The sequence below is a fragment of the Papio anubis genome, chromosome 11 (assembly GCF_008728515.1).
Source record: "Papio anubis isolate 15944 chromosome 11, Panubis1.0, whole genome shotgun sequence".
NCBI classification, from domain to species: Eukaryota; Metazoa; Chordata; class Mammalia; order Primates; family Cercopithecidae; genus Papio; species Papio anubis.
The window spans coordinates 101,804,044-101,829,791 of record NC_044986.1 but is presented as its reverse complement, the minus strand read 5'-3'; the positions used below and the strand labels follow the sequence as shown (position 1 = coordinate 101,829,791).

At 43.8% G+C, this 25,748-nt stretch overlaps 1 protein-coding gene and 1 pseudogene across 14 annotated transcripts in view; one reads left to right on the top strand and one right to left on the bottom strand.

The window, feature by feature from the left end:
* KIAA1217 (KIAA1217 ortholog) overlaps positions 1 to 25,748 on the top strand; it is a 499,018-nt gene that overhangs the window by 244,334 nt on the left and 228,936 nt on the right. The window lies entirely within an intron of this gene.
* On the bottom strand, positions 2,087 to 3,106 carry LOC101001561 (annotated as a pseudogene). Its single transcript, XR_161587.5, has one exon. The product of XR_161587.5 is annotated as a 60S ribosomal protein L5 pseudogene (transcript).

Sequence of the window (25,748 nt, the reverse complement as noted above, 5' to 3'; positions counted from 1 at the left end):
CTAATGTGCCTTAGTACTCAAAATGTCCCCTGCTGACCAGCAGTAACGGCGTCACCTGGGAGCTTGCTCAGAAACAGGCTGTCAGCCCCCAACTGATATGTGCGATCAGAATTCACTTTTTTTTTTCTTTTTTCTTTTTGGAGACAGGGTCTTGCTCTGCTGCCCAGGCTGGAGTGCAGCGGCACAGTCATTGCTCACTGCAGCCTTGACCTCCTGGGCTCAAGCGATCCTCTCTCCTCAGCCTCCTGAGTAGTTGACTTTACAGGTGCACATCATCAAACCCAGTTAATTTTTAAGTTTTTTTGTAGAGAGGTCTCTCTATGTTCCCCAGGTTGGTTGGTCTCAAACTCCTGGCCTCTCAAGCCGTCCTCCTGCCTAGGCCTCCCAAAGTGCTGGAATTACAGGAGTGAATCACTAGGCCCGGCCACGTTCCACATTTTAACAAGGGGGCCTCCGGGTGATTCCAATGCACCTGAGTTGGGAGTTCTGGCTTTGTACATTGCACAGAACCTTGTATAAAGCAGAGACTCCCTGGATAGCTATTGAACAACTAATGGATACATCACATTAAAAATTGAGTCTCTTCTCATTGACTTCGAGGTAGGTTACCTCATAATTACTCAAACGTAGAAAACGTAACCCAACGTGTATCATTTTCCTCTGACCATTTTGAGTCTTAAAAACATGGAGGCTCTTTTCTTCTTTTAAAATCTTGGATTTATTACTTCGGGCCACCTTTGGTAGTTTTTCTTTCTTTCATTTTTTGTATACCCTCACTGGGTAGTGTTTGGTCTTCGCAAAGAAGGATAGAGAGAAAGCTTGCTAATTGGGTCTAAATACAGATTATGTGCAAAAGAAGAAATTGCTAGCATCTAAAAATAAGCACTCTACACGTGTATAGTTTTATAATCTTATCAGCTGTGATCTTCAGGACCAAGTAAATGGCAGCTACAGGAGGATGGTCTCTGTCGCTGTCAACACCTGAGTATTCCAACTCTCACTTACTTGATACCAACCACAGAAGGACATGAGACTGTAATACACTGGGATTTTCAAAATGCGAAAGAATTTGATATTCAAGTCTTATTAGCTGTCTAGGAATAAAACAAGAGTGGGGAGAAACATATAAAGTAAGGAGGAATACATGTCTACAGCTAAAACCAGGCAACAGGACCACCCACTATGGTGTATTGTGAAAATTTATGGGGCTACTTTTGTTTGTCACAATAATTGGAGCAGTTGGTTGAAGAATACAGTGCAGCAGAGCCATATTCTGTTAAGGAAACAGATCCGCTGACTAAATTTATGTTTACTAAATGCATACTCAGTGGTCTGTTTCCTCCTCAGTGTGACTTAAGTAACTACCATGAATTTACCTAATGGAAGTAGCATCCACACACATCCAACACATGCCCCTTGATGGACAGACAGGGAAGGTGCCAGTTGCTCAGTCCCCATCCCAGTGATCATAAAGAAACTGGAGTCTTTAGGCTGGGGGCAGTGTCTCATGCCTGTAATCCCAGCACTTTGGGAGGCCAAGGCAGGTGGATCACCTAAGGTCAGGTCAGGAGTTCGAGATCATACTGGCCTAGATGGTAAAACCCTGTCTCTACTAAAAATACAAAAATTACCTGGGCATAGTGGCGCATGCCTGTAATCCCAGCTACTCAGGGGGCTGAGGCAGGAGAATCGCTTGAAGCTGGGAAGTGGAGGTTGCAGTGAGCTGAGATCTTGCCACTGCATTCCAGCCTGGTCAACAGAACAGGACTGTCTCAAAAAATGAAAAATTTAGAAATTTAAAAAAAGAGAGAAACTGGAGTCTTTAAATGACTCCCGTTTAAAAGAGGCAGATGTCTGAGTGGACAATCACATCAAGAACTTTAACTGAAAGAAGCTAGTATGGGAAAAAAGTGAAATGTACATGAAATAGGACAAAGGCCAGGGATACTAGATACCTTGCAAGGCGTAGGATAGTCTCATACTGTGAAGAATTGTCACTTGTGGCTGTGACTTTAGAACATCTGGCCTGACATTTTGGGGGTGAAAAAGTGTTTATATTACTGGACTCTAAAAATATATATATATTTTTTCTGTCTGTAAGTTTATTGCCTATATCTGAAAAATCATGATAGAAAATTGTTTGGTTTAGCTCTCAGCACCCCGCTCCTGAGCTCTGAGGAAGCTTGCCTTCTTTTGAGCTACCCGATCCTTCTTCTGAGCAAGGGACATTTTGGGACGGTTCCACCTCTTCTTTTTAACTTCTTTCTTGGGCTTCTTTTCATAGACTGGATTCTCTCATATAGCAGCATGAGCTTTCTTATACATCTCCATCATGTCTGGAGTTACGCTGTTCTTTATGTATTGAGAGAACTGTTTCTTGTAAGCATCTTCATCTTCTTCCATTAAGTAGCGCATGTAATCTGCAACATTCGGGCCCATGATGCGCTTCCGGTGTACTTCTGCATTATATTCCTTGCTTTCAGAATCATAACCAGGGAATCGTTTGGTACTGTGAGGGATAGACAAGCCTCCATCCACAGCTCCCTTCAGGGCGCCAAAAACTTTATTGCCAGTGGTAGTTCTGGCAAGGCCTGCATCCAAATAGCAGGTAAAGGCACCTGGCTGACCATCAATGCTTTCCACCTTGTATTCATCGCCAGTCACCTCCACTTGGCCTTCATAGATCTTGGCCATGCCAAACCTATTGAGAAGGCTGCGGGCCAGCAGCAGGCCAGGACAATACGCTGCAGCATCATTTGTCAGGCCAACCTTCACACCATATTTTGGCAGTTCATGTGCATATGCTGCGCAGACTATCATATCCCCCTCTATACGGGCATAAGCAATCTGACAAACGATATCTCTGTTTGTTACACGAACTGTCATCCTGTATTTGGGTGTGTTGTATTTATTTTTATCCTATATCACCAAGCGTTTCCGAGCATAGTAATCAGTTTTACCCTCTCGTCGTCTTCTAAATTTCACTTGGTATCTCTTAAAGTAGGCCTTATTCTTAACAACTTTAACAAACCGTATCCTGCGGAACAGAGACCGGCGTCCGTGGCTCGACAGAGACCTGCAGGCCCAGCGGCGCTAGCTGGGGGAAAAGGGCTAAAAATATTTTTTATCTAAACAGAAATTAAATATATGCTAAATTTTTCAGGAATGCAGTTACCTTTTCAATTGAGAGGATATTGTTCTTTGTTTTGTTTAGAACTTTACTATACAGTAATGTCTCTGCTCATATCAGTGTGCATGTATAACTACTGAATTCACACTGATACTACTTAGAGGTAGCTCCTGATGTCACTGTACCTGAGCATTTGTATATTGAAATGTTCCTTATTTGTTCATAAATTTTTCTTTCTTTTTTTTTCTCCTTTATATAATAGGATATTGTATTGATTTTTTAAAAATGTATGTGACTAAGCAAGTTTTTAAATAATTATATCTCAGGATATAAAAAGAGGCCTTGGGTCTGATGGGTTTGAGAATTGCTGGCATGGACAGCCTCATTAGTTCTTGTCTTAAGACAGAGGATAATAAAAGTTAAAGGTTCAGACTTAATCAGAGTGTTAGAAAAAAGAACAGCGAGCCGGGTGCAGTGGCTCACATCTGTCATCCCAGCACTTTGGGAGGCCGAGGTGGGCGGATCACCTGAGGTCAGGAGTTTGAGACCAGCCTGGTCAACATGACGAAACCCTGTCTCTATTAAATATACAAAAATTAGCTTGGCATGGTGGTGCCTGTCTCTAGTCTCAGCTACTCAGGAGGCTGAGACAGGAGAATAGCTTGAACCCGGAAGGCAGAAGCCGCGGTGAGCCGAGATCGCACCACTGCACTCCAGCCTGGGCGACAGAGGAAGACTCCATCTCGAAAAAAAAGAAAAGAAAAGAAATAGCAAGAACATGTCCCACAGGAAAAGAAGCTGGGAGAAAATCATGAAGGGAATTCATGTATTGGGCAACTTGTCAGAATGGACAGAGCTTGGGCTCAGGAATTAATGCATGAGTTTGGCACTCTTCCCTCAACTTTCAGAATTCAACTGTCCTGAATTCTGGCTTCTAGGGGTCCCCGCAGGCTCAGAATGAATATTAGAGATAATGACCTTAAAACACCTAGCACAGAGTTGCAAAAATGTTACAAATTATAAATAGTATACATAATAACACTAATGCCATCTGACTCTTAAAAATGGAAAATGATGAAGCTATCTTACTGGCTTTTAGAGAGGTTGACCGAGTTTTCTACAATTGCTCATGGCTGGATTTTGGGGCCAGGCTCTAAAATCCAGGTTCTTTAGATTATTTTGAGCCTAATAACCAACTGTAGGTTTGACCTGACTTGAATCACTCTCTCCCTCTAAAATTCCCTGGACTCTTGCTTTGTCCATACAGAACCCGTCCATCAAATTACACCAAATATCACAGAATCCTGTGGCTTTCTCATGGCAACATAAGTGCCTTTGACATGTGAGCTCTTTCCTTTCTTTCTGGAAACAGGGTCTTGCTCCGTTGCCCAGGCTGTGATCGCAGCTCACTGCAGCCTTGACCTCCCTGGCTCAAACAATCCTCCCACCTCAGCCTCCCAAGTAGCTGAGACCATAGGGCATGCACCACCACACCTGGCTAATTTTTAAATTTTTTTGTAGAGACAGAATCTCCCTATGTTGCTCAGGCTGGTTTCAAACTCCTGAGTTAATGCGATCTTCTCACCTTGGCCTCCCAAAGTACTGGGATTACAGGCGTGAGCCACTGCACTCAGTCTGGATTTTTCCTTTTCAATAGTCACTTTTACGCTTACGAATAAACTACAATTTTATGAAGGCAGTGGGTACTGGAGTGATCCTTCCAGCCCTGGTGCTTCCTCTGTGGGTTCAGCCTGCCCTGTGAACTAATGAAATTTAACCAGTGTGGTGCTCCCTCCCACTTAGACTTCTCTCTCTGACCAAACTGCCTCTGTGTTCCTTCCCGTTGGTCCCCCAGAACCTGTGCAAGCTCCAAGTCCAGCAACAACTTTTCTCCTAGATTCTTTACTGCTTGTTCGATTCCATATGCAAGAGATACAGCTTCACTGCTGCTTCCGATCTTCTTATGGTTTCTCGTTGCCGCAGGGGGTAGTCACCAAGCTTTTGCTCAAACACTGAAACACTCAAACTACGTACAGAGAGATGCTTTACCAGTTACTCACCTTCCTCACTGGGCATCTGCAGAGACTCCTAGAGACAACATGAGTTATGAATTTTGCATTCAAAATCTTTTAAATTGATAACAAAATGAATCTGTCCCACAGTGCAAAGAGATCACTGCTTGGTCAGTTTCCTTTTGGGAGAATTATTTCTGATTTTTTTTTTTAAGTTAAATGCTAGTTATTAGAAAAGTAGCCACATGGCCCCCTGAGTCTGTTCAGATCTTTTGGTCCATTTTCCTTCTCCTCTTCCACACCCCTCGATTTGCTTGTCACATGTGTTCCAGAGATTCCTTCTGTTCTTGTCTTTGGCAGGATCATCTTGAATTAAGAGTAGTGTAAATATATCCTGCCTCTGTTTCTACTGTGAAGGTCCCTCTCTCTGCGTTTCCTGCATAGTTTCCTTAGGCTGTTCTGTGCATTTTGGGTGGCATCTGCCTTCTTTTATTTTTTTGAGATGGAGTCTCACTCTGTCACACAGGCTGGAGTGCAGTGGCACGATCTTGACTCACTACAACCTCCACCTCCCAAGTTCAAGCAATCCTCCTGCCTCAGCCTCCCAAGTAGCTGGGACTAGAGGCAGGCACCACCACACCCGGCTAATTTTGTATTTTTAGTAGAGACGGGGTTTCACCATGTTGGCCAGGCTGCTCTTGAACCCCTCACCTCAAGTGAATTCGTCTGTTTGTTTGTTTGTTTGTTTATTGAGACAGAGTCTCACTCTGTTGCCCAGGCTGGAGTGCGGTGGTATGATCTCAGCTCACTGCAATCTCTGCCTCCCGGGTTCAAGCAATTCTCGTGCCTCAGCCTCCCGAATAGCTGGGATTACAGGCACCAGCCACCATGCCCGGCTAATTTTTGTATTTTTAGTAGAGACGAGGTTTCACCATGTTGGGCAAGCCTGTCTTGAACTCTTGACCTCAAGTGATCCGCCCGCCTTAGCCTCCCAAAGTGCTGGGATTACAGGCATGAGCCCCCGCGCCTGGCCAGGTCTGCATTCCTAATGCTACTTTTGAACCTGGCAATCTCAGACAATAAAATTCAGTGCAGCTGGGGCAGATAAGTGCTCCCTGCTCTCTCATTTCTCTTTAGTCTCGGCATCTTCAAGTTAGACCCAGGTCATTATTTTTGTATCAATGACATTTCATCATGCAATAAATACTGAGGTGTTAAAAACAACAAAAAAGCCCTAAAAATGCCTAGAAAATTATCCAAAGCATTTAATATTAAGGAAGATAAATTTTCACATCTCTTTTCAAATATAAATTGATTATAAAGCATATTGAGTGACTTCAAGCCTAAGGTTTTCTGTATCTGGAAAACTGAAATTTAATTGCGGCCTTCTCCATGTCACCATAGTGCCACGCACAGCATAGCGCTCAGTGCCCCAGGCACCTTCTAACTTCCATTCCCAAACAGATCTTCCTTCCTCACCATTCCTCAAACCCCAGCCATCTCCACCTGCTGACACTGTAGCTTCACCCCCAGATCACTTCAGCTTAAAGTAATTTTCCCTTTTCTGGATTCCAAGAAGGACTTTGCTTGCAAAAATGTTTATTTAAAAAAAAAAAAAAAAGGCAACAGAAGTTCTACAGTTAATCTTTTCTTATAAGTAGACTTTATTTTTTAGAACAGGTTGGCCAGGCACAGTGGCTCACGCCTGTAATCCCAGTACTTTGGGAGGCCAAGGCAGGCAGATCACCTGAGGTCAGGAGTTTGAGACCAGCCTGGCCAACATGGTGAAACCCTGTCTCTACTAAAAATACAAAAATTAGCTGAACGTGGTGGTGCTCGCCTGTAATCCCAGTTACTTGGGAGGCTGAGGCAGGAGAATCGCTTGAACTGGGGAGGCGGAGGCTGCAGTGAGCCAAGATCACACCACTGCAGTCCAGCCTAGGTAACAAATTAAGACTCCAACTTGAAAAGAAAAAAGAGGAGAGGGGAGGGGAGGGGAGGGGACTGAAACAGATTAAGACTCCATCTCAAAGAAAGAAAAGAAAAGAAAAGGCAAGACCTAGAGACAGCAAATGAGACATAGGGTTTATCAGGGGAACTTACGTACAGGGACGGTCCAGTGGTGGCAGGTTGGGCAGGAGAACCACTACCATTTGTAAAAAGCTTACAGTTTATATAGCATTTTCACTTAGCACCCTCCACCTAGCAACCTCCATTTAACCCAAAACAAAGGGCCTTGATCCCCTGTATGACCTGCGTTTCAAGAGACAGGCCAGGGGTTCGGATGTCCATCATGGATAAGGAGTGAATCCCCAGGTTGGCCACTCCTGGATTCCTTAGCTCAGAACTCTGAATGTACATTCTTCTTGATCGTGGAATCATACTCAGGGCATGCCTAGGTTAAGTTACTGCTGTCGGGTGTATCTGTATACACTCCCTAATGTGTTGCTCTTTTATGAGTGAATTACCTTTAATTTGGCATTATGTTTTCTATGTCCACGCTGTGCTTCTCTTTTATTCTTATTTATTCAGTGTATATTTCTTAAGGGCCTATTAGGCACTGCTGTGTAGGTCTGGAAAAACAGGGAACACACAAAGTACTTGCCTTCTTAGTGCCAGCATTTCAGAGAAAAGAGGCAGGTGACAGACAAATAAATAGATGGCATGGGGTATAAGTGCTCTGAAAAAAATAAGACAGTGTAAGGGAAATCGACACAGGATACTTTAAAGAGAAGACCTTCTGGATAAAAGGACAATTTGAGCAGTCACCAGGGAGCAGTGAGGGAGGAGGTGGCCATGTGGATATCTGTCTAGTGGAAGAGCCCAGAAGGCAGAGGAAATAAGACAAGTTAGACAGTTAAGACCAAGGCCTTAGGTGGGGTGGCAGGATGGGTACATGGGACTGAGGGACCATATGGGGGTGGGCTGGGGGTGGGACATAGTCAAGATCAAGGTCATCTAGGGTCTTATAGGCTGTGGTAAAGACTTGAATTTTTACTCCAAGTAAGAGGGGAAATCATTGGCTTTTTATTTTTCTAGAAATGGGGTGTTGCTCTGTCACCCAGGCTGGAGTGCAGTGGCTCAATCATAGCTTGCTACAGCCTCAAACTCCTGGGCTCCAGCAATCCTCCTATCTCAGCCTTCCTAGTAGCTGGGACTACAGGTGCACACCACTAAGCCCAGTTAATGTTGAAATATTGTTTAGAGACAAGATCTTGCTGTGATGCCCAGGCTGGTCTCAAATTCCTGGCCTCAAGCGATCCTCCTACCTCGACCTCCCTAAGTGCTGGGATTCCAGGCATGAGTCACCACACCTGGCCTCCACTGGAGGATTTTAAAGACTTGTATGCTTAGTTAAAGCAGTCTGTAGGGGGATGGGGCAAGCCTGGAAGTGGAGAGACCCGTGAGGAGGCTCCTGGACAACTTAGTGACAACAGGCCAGGGTTAGGGTGGAGGCCATGAGAGGTGAGAATCAGATCCCAGTTCACAGAGTTGATGGGATTTGCTAATGGTCTAACTGGGAAGGACTATAAAGAAAAGCAGGGAGTCAAGAATGATTAGAAACAAGGTTTGTGCCTTGGCAGTTGGAGGATTCCTGATGTCATTTACAGAGAATGGGGAGGGGGTCTGAGGTGGGCTTAAGCTTGAAGAACAAACTCAAGTTGGGTTTTGGACAGACTACATTCGAAGTTCCTGTTGGACATTGAAGGCTGTTGGCTGTGAGTCTGCCTTCCAAATCCCTGAGTCCTTGAATTCAAGGTCATGTGTTGGCCGTCTTTGTATTAGGACATCTAACACTTGTGTTTGACTTAATGGGATTCAAATTTGCACGTGTGTGGTTTTCTGAATGTGGCCTACAGTTTCACTTGGATCTTCATATTCTTTTTCATCATAATCTGAAAAAGCAAAAAAAAGACCATTGGAAAGAAATGCTGTATGAAACTTTCTGAAAATGGATGGAACCAGAAATGATGCTGACAGGAGTTTTAGAAATGAAAAATAGAGAGTATTCAGACCAAATATAAGTAAATTAGCATAAATCAGCATTCTCTGATTTCCACGCCTACTTACCCAAGTTGGTTGACTCAACAGCTGCTAAGACTACAGCTGTGTGATTCCTCCACATTTTTTTTTTTTTTTGCATGGAAAAGTGTTTCAGATTGTCATTGCTTCATCATTTCCAATTCCATATTAGGTTATCTTTTTTTTTTTTTTTTTTTTGCCTGACCATAGTAGTTAAGCAAAGTCTTGCAACTGTCCTTCATTCTGCTGAACCAACTGTATCATATATTTTCACTTGACATTTTGTGTTAGATCTACTTGAGACTTTATTTAAATTTTTTTTTACATTTTTTACTTAAACATTTTTTTAGCTAGAGATGGTGTCTCATTATTATGAATGCATGGGGCATTCGTACCTCCTGGGCTCAAGCAATCTTCCTGTCTCAGCCTCCCAAGTAACTGCGGCTAACAGCACTGTACCACCACATCCAACTAGTTTTTTAAATTTTTTGTAGAGACGGGGTCTCGTTATGTTGCCCAGGCTGGTCTTGAACTCCTGGCCTCAAGTGGTCCTCCCACCTTTAAGTGCCGAGATTACGGGCATGAGCCACCACACCTGACCTTGGGGTTTTATTTTTGCCTTCGAGGCCGTCCAGACAGTTCTTGGAGGTTTGGGGAAGTCTTCTGTAAAGAAAACTTCCTTATACCTGGCTGATGATGGTAAAAGTTCCAGGTGGAGAAAGACTTCCTAGGCAGAAGGAAAAGCAAGTGCAAAGCTATGTCGCCTCTACAAGAGCAGATGCGTAGTTTAGGGTGACTGCATAGGACCTGGGAAGAGAGCTGAGTCACAAAGGGCAGATGACTGGCAGGTAATGAAGGTCCTTACGGGCTATACTAAGTAGTATGGAAAATGAGGAGTATTCAAAATTTAGAGCCCAAGGTACTGTGATGGGATTGCGTTTTTTGACAAAGCTACTTTGACTGCCATGTAAAGAACAGATGGGAGGTGAGGGAGCCTGATTAGAAGGTCTTTGATGATGCAGGCAAGAGATGATGAAGGTCTCAAAGTTCTTTCAGCCTCGACCGAAACACATTTAGTGGGACATGTGTTTATAACATAAAGTTAAATATGAAAGCAGAAACATTGGTGATGGAGAGGAGAGCACAAAATTGGGGAGATACTGTAGCCAGGTTGAAAGCCTATACTGCTCACTGCATAACAGCCAGTAAGTCAAGAGACAAGGAGTTGGGGTAAGGAAAATGACTATATGGAGAGCCAGCAAACCAAGAAGATGGTGGACTGGTCTCCTAAAATACCATCTTAAAAGACACGAATCTGAAGCTTCTTTTTATATTTGGGAAAGGGGAACAAGGAGAGGGTTGAGGTGACAGGTGACCACAGACATCTGAGCAGTAGCAGGAGTCTGAGGGTGTTACATTGAATATTGCATTGTTACTTGTGTCTGTGCCCTTTTTACTTCCTCAGTGGTGAGTTTTGGGAAGGGACTATTATCATCCTTGCTTTAAACTGTAAACTAAATTCCCCCCATGGTTATCTTGGCTTATGTGTGGGAATGAGCAAAGGCAGTCAGCTTGAGAGGTTAGAAGCAAGATGGAATTAGTTAGCTATGTTAGGTTTCTGTAACTGCTACATCTTACATATAGGATTACAGCATCTACTTGGATAAATGGCGATGTCACTCTAGCATGAGAAGCAGATGGGGTTAGGTGGAGGTTGAATGGTACCATACTTGTGTCAGGACATGACATCTTTGTGGAGCCCAGGGGTCATCCATTAAGCAGCTGGGAATACAGTTCTGGGGCTCAGCAGAGACCTCAGCCTGGAATAACATGTTTAGAAGTCATCAACATCTCATTAGGAAAGAGAAAGAGACCGCCTAGGAGAGGAAATAGAGCAATGAGAGAAAATGGTCAACGAGGGAAAGCATACTGGGATTGAGTGTCTGTGGTACCAATGATCTTACTATTGATGACAGAGTTGAAAAAGAGAAGAGAGAGTGGTATTCAAATTCTGGTTGATTTAGTCTTTTATTAACATTTCCTGACTCACCAACTGGTAAATGTCCAAGAAAAATACATTTTTTTTGTTTTATCAAAAAATATCCATGCTATTTGATCACTCTTCAGGCATTAACAAATGGTGTCAATGAGAACATTTTAACAAAATGTCCTTTCTACTATTAATACCCACAACAACCAACTTGGAAATCAGTCATCATAGAAGATGACTGCAGGTTCTGGCTTTCCCAAATCACCAATAATTCACACCTTTGTACATGGTTGTGTACATGTTCTGTTCCTACTATTATGCAACACTCAGTGGCACTGGACACTTGGGGAATCTTTAGGACTTTAAGTAGTTCATCGTTTTGACCCAAACCTAGACACTACTATAAGAAACCCAACAGGCTACTCTTACCAGCAATAGGGGTTCCTGAACAATATCACAGAACAATGAGAAACCCTGTACTTGTGAATCTCTTTACAACCCCAGGTGCTTAAGCGTGGTTTTTAAAGGTGACTGCCTGGTTGCCTGGTAAGTCTGAGTGACTTGCAGGCAGCTATCTGTCTGGAGCAGGAGTTATTCTCTGAAGCCATGGAAAGTGTCAGGGAAGGCCGGATACACATCACGTAAGTGCATGAGAAGTAATACTTTCAACGGCAGCATCTTCCAAATGACAAAAATAACTCAGCTTTAGTCAGTAGCCCTGAAGCCAAGTGTCCCCTTTCGCTGCCTGTCCTCTGTTGGTATTCTTCAAAGGGACATGGTGTCTTTCACAGTTTGGAATGTAATGTTTCTCTTCTCGCTGATGTAACTGTCTTAGTATCTGTCTGCTCCTCCTCGTGTCATGTATTTGGAAGGTCCTCACCTCTTGCTCACTTGCATTTTACATTCTTCTTGTCTATTGTTCATTCATATAGCAAGAAATTGACGGCCACCTGCCAGGCACTAGTTAGCAAAGTTGCTTCTACTCTGATTTCTATTGTTCTCTCAGTTTTTTAGACTGTAGCTGTTTAATTACAATGCAGCAACTTTCATGTCAGTATTTCTCCTAAAGGTCTTAGTTTATTTTATTCCGCCATCATGCAAGGTTCCTTGCAGTCCTCTATTCTGAAAATAGATGCATTTCTTCCAAAATACTGGATCAGCTTTTAGGTTTTTCAGAGTCCTTGGCAAGTCTCCTTTTGGGAACCTTGACTGACTCGCCTTGATTCTCCTTTTCTCTTAGCTCCAGACTGAGCTCCTTCTCAAGAGCTCTTATGTTATAAAGCTTGTGTTCGTGAGCAGAGATGGACTGATAGTGGGTGTTATTAATCATTTAAAGATGTGGCTGTCCCTGCTTTTATTTCCTGTGTTAAGCTTCCCACCAGCAAACCTGGCCAAGTGCTTTGGCTGGCGCTGTGGAAACAGCTTTCGTGTACACACTGCTTGGCCCTTCACTCCCTTCACGCCCTTCTTCCCATCAAGACGTAATGATTGGCTGGGCGTGGTGGCTCATGCTTGTAATCCTAGCTCTTTGGGAGGCCAAAGTGGGAGGATCACTTGAATCCAGGAGTTTGAGACCAGCCTGGACAACATAATGAGACCTCATCTCTTAAAAAAAAAAAAAAATAGGCATAGTGGCACATGCCTGTAGTCTGAGCTACATGGGAGGTTGAGGCTAGAGGATTGCTTGAGCATAAGAGGTCGGGGCTGCATTGAGCCATAATTGTGCTACTGCACTTAGCCTTGGTGACAGAGTGAGACCTTGTCTCAAAAAAAAAAAAAAGAAAAGAAAAAAGAATGGAGTTCATCTCCACCCAGCATGCTAGAGCAGGCATACCATTCATTGTGGAGGCAAAACTCCTGCGTAGCTGCCAAAATAACTCCTGAGTGCTTTGCAATGGAGAGAAACAAAGGAATGTTGGGTCACTGCCCGAGTCATGGGGTCTCTGCTGGAGCCATAGAAAGCTTTTCATTTCTAGAGCCACATTGAATGGACTGATTATGTTTAAAATTATAAAAGAAAAATATAGCCTAAGATAATTGAGTGCAATAAACCAATGTATCTTATTTGTTCTTACATGTAAAAATTGCTGAGTAGGTACCATGGTACCCACTCGATTGCTAAGCCATGGAAGGAGCCTTGCTTTGGAATTCTCTCAGCTCCTCTTTCCCATCGTTTGCTTAGCTTTGTCCCTTTTCAGCCTCCTGTGCTAACTGATAGCACATGTGTTTCAGAATGGAACCTGGAAAAGGAATGTGTGCAGCCCTCGTAAGGATATACCATTCCACATTCCATATGCTGTTAGATAATATGCTGGCTAGACCGTCAACAGTTACCCCAGGAAGGGGGAATTTGGATTGGAAAGGAATCAAAGGAATTGGAGGTAACATAATGGACTGCAGTTAAACTGTAATAGGGTGGTCTGGACAACTGGACGAAGGCCAGGTTCAAAATTGCAGGCAATCCCCTCTGCCCTTTTAGAATAAGGCAAGGTCCACTGAACGGAGAACAAGGTAGGCCATCAGCCTTCTTAGGGTTTAATTCAAACATGGGCTCTGAGCTTTGTCTTTTGTTCTCTTTAAAGGAACAAAGCCATTGAATCCAGCCAGAAAAACCTGTGCGTATCCGTCATAAACATCCACAAAATCTTCTTTAATCTCCCTTGTTATTCTCCCTAAGAAGTAGGGCTCTAAAATACGTTCTTGGTTGCATCCAATAAGTGTCAGCTGATGTTCATGACCCCTTCATTTCCTGTGTCCCTTGTACTTGATGCAATGACTGGCATAACCTATTTGTTGGAATGAATGAATGAATGGCATTGGTGGCTGGGCACAGTGGCTCATGCCCAGCACTTTGGGAGTCTGAGGTGGCTAGATCAGTTGAGGTCAGCAGTTTGAGACCAGCCTAGACAACATGGTGAAATGCTGTCTCTACTCAAAATTCAAAAATTAGCTAGGCATGGTGGCTCATGCCTGTAATCCCAGTTACTTGGGAGGCTGAGGCCAGAGGATCGCTTGAACCCAGAAGGTGGAGGTTGCAGTGGGCTGAGATCACACCACTGCACTGCAGCCTGGGTGACAGAGCAAGACTGTGTCTCAAAAAAAAAAAAAAAGCGAAAAACAGGGAAAGCGTGAGTGAGTGGAGGAAAACAATGAAATCCAGTTCTGAGGGTAAGGAGCATGCCATCAGTATGATGAGGGATGTGATATGGTACGAGGATGGGGCTTTTCAAACTGTATTCTGCAGACCAGTAGACCATGATAAATAGGCACGCGCGCGCGCACACACACACACACACACACACACGGGCTTCCGTGTTCTGACAGATGTTGCACGCTGTATCTCACTGTGGGATCACAGTGGATGTTTGTATACTGAAGTGTCTGAAAAGACCTGCAATGAAGAGAACCTGGTTAACCTTTCTTTTACTCAGCCTTCCCCTATTGTATTTGACTGTGGAATCCTCTGCGTTATACCCTTTTACATCCCGGAACCCACTGAACACAGTTTTTTCAACATTGGTAGAAATTTACAAAATCATCCTAGTCCTGAGTCCAGCTGACCTGAGTGTGAATCAAGGTTTACCACATAGTGTGTGATCCTGAGTCAAATTAAGTAACCTCCGGTTCCCTCCTTCTTCATCTATATGATGAGGATAATGTCCATCTCCTAAAAGGAGAGAATGAAGGCAGATAATGCAGGTAATCCATCCTGCGTGCACCCAGCACACGGTGGCTCTTCCCTGGTTAATTTCTGCCCTGATGCGCACAATTTCCCTGCACCACTCTGCTACCCATAAAGAGGGGCTTCTTAGGATATAACCTATTGTCCTTAAACTTTATGAGCAGTGCAGTAATTGTTATTTGCACCTGTAAAATGTGAATAACTGGTCTTTCTTTTTAAAATACTTTCCCAAAGGACAATTACGGCAAAGAGATCATGTCCTAAGTAGTTTCTCACGTGTTGGTGCTATCGCCTCCTAAGTTTTGGCAACGTTATTTCTCTGCTTTTTTTCTTGACTCCCCCCTAGTTCTTCTAAAGTGGATATTAAACAGGAGAAGTCTTTTTAATATCCTGGAAATGTGTTTTATTAATCTACCAAACAAATGGCTGTCCAACAACTCCATGAAACAAGAAGAACAGCCACTAACATTCATTTTGCTTTTCCCAGGCGCCAGGTAGCGCTGTAAACTCTTTATGTGTGTAATTCATTTCATCTTCACAACAACTCGATGAGGTAAGTGCAATTATCTGCAGTTTGCAGAGAAGGAAACTGAAGCTGGTGGAGTAACATGCCTAAGGCCACCCTGCTAGGACAAGATGAATGCCCATGACACTGAGTGACTAAAGCCTTAGGAAAAAAGATGAGTTGAAAATGGGAGAGCTACCTAGGGTAGAACCGCAGAGTTTTTATTTTCTTGCCAAGTTGTAGTAAAAATTTCTCAGTTTTCAGGAAACAAATGTTATATATTTTAAAGTTTGAAATCACAAATTAGGCACCATTCCCCCATCTCTAGCCTCTACATTTTTAAGCAAGATCAACAGAACCCAGTGGACTTCCACGGAGTTCAGGTACCTTGTTCCAGGTGTGCCTCCAAAACTCAGTCCCTTTTCTAAGGCACGGCACATATAATTGACTACAGGCTGGGCACGGTGGCTCACGCCTGTAATCCCAGCACTTTAGGTGGCAGAGGCAGGAGGATCACTTGAGTCCAGGAGTTGGAGACCAGCCTGGACAACTTCGTGAAAACCCGTCTCTATAAAAAATGCAAAAATTAGCCAGGTGTGGTGGTGCACACCTGTAGTCCTAGCTATTTGGGAGGCTGAGGTTGGAGGATCACGTGAGCCTGAAGAGGTTGAGGTTACAGTGAGCCAAGATTGCACCACTGTACTCCAGCCTGGGCAAGAGAGTGAGACCCTGTCTCAAATAAAACAAAACAAAAAAAAGAAGAAGATTGCCAAATATTTAAATGTCAGTTACTATTAATTTAAATGTCCACCAGAGGTGTCCTTGAAGTCAAAAGCTGCTATTTTCCCCAATGCCAGAACTCCTAACAGTGGACCCCAGGCCCTAGGAGGTGGTCTAGAGTCGCCCCTAAAATAAAGGCTTTGTCTTCTGCACACATGAGGCAACCTCATGATCGGACATGTGGTAGGTCCCAGCCTGTGTCCCGTGACACCTTGGAGAACAGTTGAGACTGGGCGATATTTGGAGGGTTAAGCAAAGGACCTTTCTTTTGCCAGCGACTCTGCTGTGGTTGAAGTGTCTTGAGTGCAGTGAACGGGTCCTCGCTGGGCTCGTCTCTGAGCTGCACACCTTGACTTGACACAGGAGTCAAGTAGTAAGTGTTGGTTGAAGGTTGGTTGAAGGAATCAGCGATGTTTGGCTACCCATTGTGTGCTCTCAAATATTTGCTAGGGATATGGTGAGAAGGGAGGAAAAAGACCCAAAGAGTAATGACCGTGCAGCTATGTGAGTGAATCAATGATGTGACCACATTGCTTTTTCTTAGCCGATAGTTGCAGCTCTATGCGACTTTTTCTACTTATTGCTGGAGGTAATCACATTCCAACCCTGAGGACTGGTCCCATGCTGGGCGGTACTGCAGTGACCTCTACATTTGAACTGGGGTTTCTTGTATCTCAGGAGGGTCAGGGGCTTATGGGAACTTTTTGTCATCTGGGGGGAAACAGGTTTCTTAGGGGAAAAGGAAAAGTCTCCTTTTTATCTTCTAGGGGTGAAAAGGAAGTGCCGTTAGAATAGGAAGGGGCTTCTTGTAGGCTTTAAAAGAGAAGGACTTGGCAGGTGGCTTGTGGGCTTTGTTCAGCAGGACTGAGAGGGCAGGAGCATAGCTGGCTTTTTGTAAGACTCACAAACCCTGTGGCCCATTGATGACATGCTCTCTGCTCTATAAAGTGGACTTTCCTTGCACTGGAATTTTATTTTCCTCCCTGTGCTGATGTGAGATTCTCTGGATACATAAGGTGACCTGAGAAGAAGCAGACTGTGTCATCACAATTTATTTGTAGGATCTGGGTTTTCTCCTTCAGAGGAGGTGCCACTCATGCCCAAGATGCCTGCTCTGTCCCTGAGCCTTTCAGAACAAGGGCAGGACGGAGAGGAGCCCAGCTAAGGGGGGCTAGCTCAAAGTCATTCAGGAAAAATAGATATACACAGACATGGCCGGAAGCCTCAATGTGTTTTTCTAATGTAGGAAGGTTAAAGTGGAACTTTATATCATAGTTTAAAAAAAAAAAAAAAAAATGAAGGCTGGGGCCGGGCGCAGTGGCTCATGCCTATAATCCCAGCACTTTGGGAGGCCGAGGCAGGCTAATCACCTGAGGTCAGGAGTTCAGGATCAGCCTGGCCAAAATGGTGAAACTTCATCTCTACTAAAAAAATACAAAAATTAGCTGGGCGTGTTGGCGCGTGCCTCTAATCCCAGCTGCTCGGAGGCTGAGGCAGGAGAATTCCTTGAACCTGGGAAGCGGAGGTTGCAGTGAGCCAGGATTGTGTCACTGCACTCCAGCCTGGCGGCTCATGTCTGTAATCGCGACATTTTGGAAGGATGAGAGGGAGGATTGCTTGAGTCTAGGAGTTTGAGGCCAGCCTGGGCAATATAGTGGGACCCCATCTCTACAAAATAAAAATAAAAATTAGCTGGGTGTGGTGGTGCAGACCTGTGGTCCCAGCTACTCAGGAGGCTGAGGTGGGAGGATCACTTGAGCCTGAGGAGGTGTGGGCTGCAGGGAGCCTTGATGGTGCCACTGCACTCCAGCCTAGGTGACAGAGCACGTCCTTGTCTCAAACAAACAAAACCCTACATATCTTGAGAGGTATTGGAGAGGCCTTAATACATGCCATGCACATAGGACTCAATGAGCAATTCTCTGTCTCAAAAATAAATAAACAATAGATATTTAAGAATATACTACCATTAAGCAATTCAGGTATGGAAGTTCATGAAAGATCCTTTGGTTTAATAAGACGTGAAGGGAAATTTAGTATCACTGATGGCATCCTTCTGTCTCCTCACCGCGATCTCTTCCAGTTAACTGCTGAAGGCAAATCAACAGTAGAGCGAGACGTATTTTGCGTTCAGTTATTGATTTTTAGGGAGCCTGGGAGGGTACCCTTATCTGTGTCTCTTTGAGGACAATGACAGGAGCCCTCATTGTCAACAGAGATAACAGTGAGATTGTATATTTATTTGTTCACAAACGCTGACGTGACGAAGGGCTCTTACTGGTAGGCTTGAGGAGAGTAGCCTGGCGATTAAATGTTCTTATTTCGAGTGAGCAGCCGGGCTGTGTTCAGAAGAGCCCATTAGCAGAGCACAAGACCCACCTACAGTCCAATTAAGAGCAAAGGGATGTGACTGCGGAAATATTAATGGGCTGTGTTGGTAAAGCTGCCCGGGATTAGCGCCAGATGGAGCTTTTCTGTAGACAGTTTGTAGGAAACTCTTGTGTATTTTCACGCAGGATGTCCTCCTGCAGAGGGGGGATGGTTTCAGATAATGACTGTTGTGCTTTTTGGGAATACCACCTGCAGAAATGTGTCTATTTTGACTGTTTATAGATTGCGGAAAGCTGGTGGAACCACCTTGAGAGAGGTGATCCTTTGATTGAATGTTTTTTCCATCCAACACCAAAAAATTACAGGCCATGATTGGATCTTAGAGCTGATTCTTGCTTTGTAAGACTACATGGTTTTGGTGAACGTCCATCTTTTTTACTTTTTTATTTTTTTATTTTTTGAGACAGAGTCTCACTCTGTCACCCAGGCTGGAGTGCAGTGGTACAATCTCGGCTCACTGCAGCCTCCGCCTCCCGGGCTCAAGTGATTCTCCTGCCTCAGCCTCCTGAGCAGCTGGGATTACCAGTGCCCACCACTGCGCCCGGCTAATTTTTGTATTTTTAGTGGAGACAGGGTTTCTCCATGTTGGCCAGGCTGGTTTCGAACTCCTGACTGAATATCCTTCTTGAATGATGAAGTCAACCTTATTTACCCTTGAAAGATAACTTAATCCTTACCGAGAGAGCTTCAAAAATACCTGTTATTCTGTACCTTCATTTAAAAAAATAAGTCCTGTTGCCTTGTTAATTCCTATCCAATGCCTACTATAGCTCTGTTTACATATTACAAAATAAATAGAACCATGTCTTTGAAGTACCAGCCCTGTTAGTCCATGGTAAGATTTCTGCCTAAAATTTAAGCATCTTGACAACATGCAGAAGACTTAGATGGGGGCAGGGAAGGACCATTTCTCAGAAGAATAACTCCTCAGCTCAGCAAAGTTGTGTCATCTGTCCAAGGTAGCACTTTGGCAGTTTCCTAAATGAGGGAGGGTATTCATGGGTGTATGCATGTATGGTGTCTGTGTGTGTGTGCACACATGCACATGTGCTCACACATGTTATAACTGCAGAAAACAGGCAGGGGAGCCTGTGCTTTGCCCTGTGTTTCTGTAAAGCCCCCTACAGCTTTAACTAATTTCCATGGTTGTTGATGGAGGTTCAGATGTGAAATCTAATGGTGTCTGTGATCTGCAAAATAAACCCATCGGTCGGGTGCGGTGGCTCATACCTTTAATCCCAGCACTTTGGGAGGCCAAGGCAGGCAGATCACAAGGTCAGGAGATTGAGACCATCCTGGCTAACATGGTGAAACCCCGTCTCTACCAAAAGTACAAAAAAAAAAAAAAATTAGCCTGGCGTGGTGGTGGGTACCTGTAGTTCCAGCTACTCGGGAGGCTGAGGCAGAAAAATGGTGTGAACCCAGGAGGCGGAGCTTGCAGTGAGCTGAGATGGTGCCACTACACTCCAGCCTGAGAGACAGAGCGAGACTCTCTCTAAAATAATAAATAAAATAAAATAAAATAAAATAATAAAATAAAATAAAATAAAATAATCCTTCCTTCATCCAAGAGCCTACCCATGTCTTTCGGGTAGCTTTCCATCTTGTCTTGGTGCAGACAGTCTTCCATGGGACCCACTGATTGATACTCAGGACCGTCTCTGGAAGGTTGAAGCGGAGGACAGAGGGGCATGGAAAAGGTGTGGAGTAATACATAGGAAGCTTCCAAAGAGAAATGGGTGCAAGACGGCACAGAAACACGTTCAGTTGCCTCAGCTGCTGATGTTCAAAGTGACTGCAGAAAATAAATGCTGCTACACCCAAAAGAAAAGGAAGGTGGAACTGGGGGCCTAGAGTGAATTTTTTCAAAAGTAAAAAAGAGCCCAAATTTCACAGAATGATCTCCCGCTTCAGAAAGGGAAACCTTGTGAGTACACTATACACTTCCCTGCCTGTTTTCTGGAGATTGGTACTGAGTGTTTGGCACTGTCTGCAAGGAAGGAAGCAGGGCTCTGACTGATTGCACAAACAGCAATTTTGTGTTTTCGAAGAGCAAGGACTCGAGGACTTAGTCCTGTGTCCACGAAGCCTCCTTCAGGAGGTTACTTCTTGACATAGCCCATCAACCGGAGCGCCTGCTTCTAGGTGCTGAGCCTTAGGGTGCTTTCAAATGCAATATCTAGGCAAGGAGTGGTGGCCCACACCTGTAATCCCAGCACTTTGGGAGGCTGAGGCAGGAGGATGGCTTGAGGCAGGAGGATCGAAGTCAAGGCTGCTGTGAGCTGTGATCGTGCCACTGCATGCTAGCCTAGGCAACAGAGCAAGACCTTGTTTCAAAAAAAAACAAGAAAAAAAAAATACGTGCAATATCCACTGATGGAAGTCATCATAAATTTGTTGCCAGAATGGGAATGTATCAGTTTATGCTTCCTACATTTTGTTTTTTGTGATGACTGTAACTTTGGATCATTTTATCAGTGACTGGATGAAAGTTTACCTTTATTTTATCTAATGGGGGGTGGGGAATCCAAGGAGCTTTTCAAAGATAGCCAGTATAATTGATTATAAAGGATAGTTCCCTGCTAAGCTTAAAATGCTGTCTTCAAACACTTTAGGCATCGTTTCTACCTAAGAGATGCGTTGTGGAGGCCAGTCTAGAGCACCTGCCACTGGTCTTCAATGTGTTCAATAGGTGTCCTGACGATACACGAAACACCAGGATCCTCTCACCTGCTTCACGTGCTGTGTGTACTCCCAACAGGTATTCTGCAATCCGAGCTGTTCGTCATTTGTTAAACTACCGTGATTTGAGTCCCTCCAAAGTGAGATCCATTGGCAGCAAGAACTGTTTCATAGTATTATGTGTGTGTTTAAGGGCAGAGGGATGGTGTTATCTAACTGGCCTGTCCCAGTTGGCAGGCATGGGAGGAGTTCCTAGGATGTGTGACTTTCAATTTTAAAAGCGAGGAAGTCCTGGACACACCAGGATGAGTTGTCGACATGCTTGGGGGGCAGTGGATTTGGCCGTAAACTTCACCATTTCAAAATATTAAGTTGTTGGCATTCTGAATGCCCCTGGACCTATTTTGCGTCAGAACGGACTCGTTCCCCAGCAAGCCATGTCCACCCCTAGTGGACTCGTTCCCCAGCAAGCCATGTCCACCCCTAGTGGACTCGATCAGCTCCTGACACGCCCCTACTAGGCACGCCGGAATGGTTGTAGAATGTGTTTCATTGTCCTCGTCCACAGATACAGACACTTTGGTGACTCTGTGTTCTATCTGAGTGGGGGCCGAGACTACAGGATACCCCACCCCACTTCTGTCTCCTGTCCTTCATCCAAGGTGTCGCCATTTATATCTATCAGGGAGGAGGCTTTGCAGCTAAAATTTAAAATAATAATAATATATTTCCGAGCCAGAGATTAGATGCCTCTATATCTCTTCTGGCCTCAGCATTCTGTGGTCTTCTATGGAGAAAGGTTAATTTTCTGAAGGCTTTGAATGGAATGAAAACTGCCTGTTCAAATGGTTCTGAGGATACTGAGAGACGCTCAGTGTGTGGTCTTTTTATTTTTAGTAATAGTGTTGGAAAAAATCAGGTTATGTTTATGCTGAGTGTGTGGGGGGCGCTGGTGAAATTGTGTAGTCTAGAAAAGGCTAGAATTATAAATTATTATAAACGTTGGCCAGGTGGGGAAATTCATATACCAAAAAACACTGCAGTGTATGTCAGCCTACAGATTTTCACGTAGTTTCTTGTCCAAAAATGTATCTGAGAGTAGAAATGATTGATTATATTGTGTTCAATATATACCCAATATCTAGCACTGATATATAAATAAACCCATCATTTGTGACAAGGGTCTTCTGTCCACATTTAATTTTATTTTGTTACTTTTAATTAATTAATTTATTTATTTTTCAGCCAGGGTCCTGCTGTGTTGCCCAGGCTGGTCTCAAATTCCTGGACTCAAGCGATCCCCCCACCTCAGCCTCCTGAGTAGCTGGGACTGTGGGTATGCACCACCACACCCAGCTTAATTTTATTTTTGTGGTCAAATATGACACAGGTGAAATCCATTACCCAGACCTTCAAGGGAGTGTCACAATGGGGTTGGCAATGAGGTCAAGGGGTGGTGAGGAAAATACATTGCTGGAAATCAAGTTGATAATAGGTTTGGTGGAAGATGTAAGAAATTTAGTTTGGAACCTCTGAGGTAGGGAAACTGAGACTTCTTCTCTTTAGAATATACATATATATTGGCATACATGTAGAATATGCATGTCTGGACCTCCAGACTACAATCTGGGCTGTAGCCATCAGTGTACAGTCAAAGGTTCTTAGGCTTTCTCTGTTCATGGCATTCCTGTAGACCAAAAGAAACAGCTAACAGCTCCATTTATTAAGTAGTAAAGCCCAAACAACTTAGTATTTATGACCTAACAATTTAGTGGCCAATTGAAAATAGAATCACATCAATTGAAAAGAAAAGATGTACTTTTTTCATTTTTAGGTGATGGCTGGTTTTATGCATCAACTCAGGTAGGGCATGGGGCCTAGATATTTGGTCAAACCCCAGACTGGGTATTGCTGTGAAGGTTTGTCTTTTAGATGAGATTAACATTTGAATAGGTAAATTTTAGCTGGGTGCAGTGGCTCATGCCTGCAATCCCAGCACTTTGGGAGGCGGAGGCAGAAGGATCACTTGAGCTCAGGAGTTTGAGACCACCCTGGGCAATATAGCAGAACCTGTCTCTAAATAATTAGATAGATAATTAGATAGAGAGATAGATTAGATTAGAGATGGTATGGTATGGTATGGATGGATGGATAGATAGATAGATAGATAGATAGATAGATAGATAGATAGACAGATTGACTGATTGACTTTGAGTGACGCAGATTATCTTCCATACTGTAACAAGGACTCATTCAATGAGTTGAAGAACACAAGAAAAAACAGACTGAAACAGGCTGAGGTTTCCATGAGGAGGAGGGAATTCTGCCTTTAGACTGTCCTTGAACTTGAGCTGCAGCATCAACTCTGCCTTGGGTCTCCATCCTACTGACCTTCCCAGCAGATTGTGGATTTTCCAGCCCCCACAATCATGTCAGCCAATTCCTTAAAATCAGTCTCTCTCTGTCTGGTCTTCTCTCAAATACACACATATACACACACCTCCCCATCTCTTCTCTGGAGAACTCTGCCTTCTACACTTACCAGTGGGATGTGTGCACCTGTTGGGCATCGCACAACTCCCCAGACCTTGGAATCAGATTGGACACCATTTCCTGTTCCTCTTTGATTTTTCTGCAGTACTTGCATTTTGATCCCAGCAACCTCTGAAAACCTCATGTTGCAAAAGTGACATCATCAAGAAGAATGCAGATGATCTAATATTGAAACTGTGAACTACCTGAAGCGAGTAGTTTGCACAGTGTGTAACAAGTATTGCTGTGTTTCCCTTGAAAAGTTAAAATATCCCTCAGTGCCTCTGTGAGTTTGCCGTGGCATCCCACCCAGGACACCTGGGTGCACAGTTTGGGAGCTGCAGGTAGAGTGGCAGCAGTAGTCATGGGAGTAGATGAGCTCAGGCAGAGGGCACAGGAGGTGGAGACAGCAGAGAAGAGCTTCACAGAGAACATCTAGGAGGGACAGCAGAAGAAGAGCTTCGGGGCCAGGCGCGGTGGCTCACACCTGTAATCCCAACACTTTGGGAGGCCAAGGTGGGCGGATCACCTGAGGTCAGGAGTTCGAGACCAACACGGCCAACATGACGAAACACCATCTCTAAAAATATAAAAATTAGCTGGGTGTGGTAGTGCATGTCTAATCCCAGCTACTCGGGAGGCTGAGGCATGAGAATTCCTTGAATCCAGGAGGCAGAGGTTGCAGTGAACTGAAATCATGCCACTGCACTCCAGTCTGGGTGACAGAGCGAGACGCTGTCTCAAAAAAATAAATAAATAAATAAATAAATAAAAAGGCAGGGGGTGGTTTTAGAAAGGGAACCTAGAGACACAGGGAAAAATTGATGCACTGTCTATGAACAGCAAGGAAAATATGATTACACCTAACAAATGAATTTGGCATAGGCGAGAAGGCAGAAAAATAATCTATACAGCTTGCATGATTGGGGGAGTTAGGAGAGGTCAAGGCCACGTGCAAGTAGAGCAAGAGGTAGAAGAGGCCTGAGGACTAGAGCGCACCCTGGTGGATAATGTGAGAATTGCACACTGGCTCAAGCAATGCATTTATGCAAGACCCCAATAACTGGCCCTTGACAGGAGCTTTCACTGGTGGTGTGTGGCGCTGCTTGAATTCAGAGCCATAGTTTTAACAAGCCAGCATTAAATCCACAAATCTTTGCCAAAGCACTTTAAGCCTCTTGACATTTATTGGAATTAATTTACCTGCAAGAAAGTTCATATATCTAGCTTTGTTAACCCTACATTCAGGAAAATGTTTCCGTGAGATAACTAAAACCCACATGGATGATACAGTACTGTCACAAAACCCAAAGGTGACATAATTAAGCATATAAAACTCCCGAGTTTTTTGCAATTACCATCATCTCGTAACTGGTTGTTTCATTAGGAAAGAGTGGATGGAATCAGTGGAATTATATGTATGATATGAAATGCTACTTGGCATCTATTAAATTTTTATTTTGTAAAAAAATAAAGGATAAGGAAAGCATCCTATTCGAAGACTCCAAGAAGGTCATGTTTTTAATTCCACACCACAAAAAATGCAAACAAATTTCTAATTACACTTCACGCATGGAGATCTGTAGAGGAAAATTAAATTGGTATACATCCACCCAAAAGCCACAAATCAGACCTAGAATGGCTAATCACAAATATAGCTTGTGTGCTTGGTGCTGATTACTTTCTCCACAGTCTATTGTGAACAATTAAGAATTTAGATCTTGAGCTGGGAGTGGTGTTTTTAAAGTGTGCCTTAAAAGCATAAAGTTCATTTAAATTTCTCCTAATCCTGGTTTGTACTTTCTCTTCCTTTTTGGTTAGAGTATTCCTTATCTTCAGGAGGCTCCTATTAAACTATAAATATTGCCTTGGGGCAGTGTTCATAGCACCACAGCACCCATCTATTTATCAGAATAATCAGCCCTTCCTGCTGGCTGAGAAAACACTGTCATTTTTACTCGTTAAAAACAGAACAGCTTTCAGTAGCAGGTGCCATTAATTGATTTCATGGCAGGAAGATG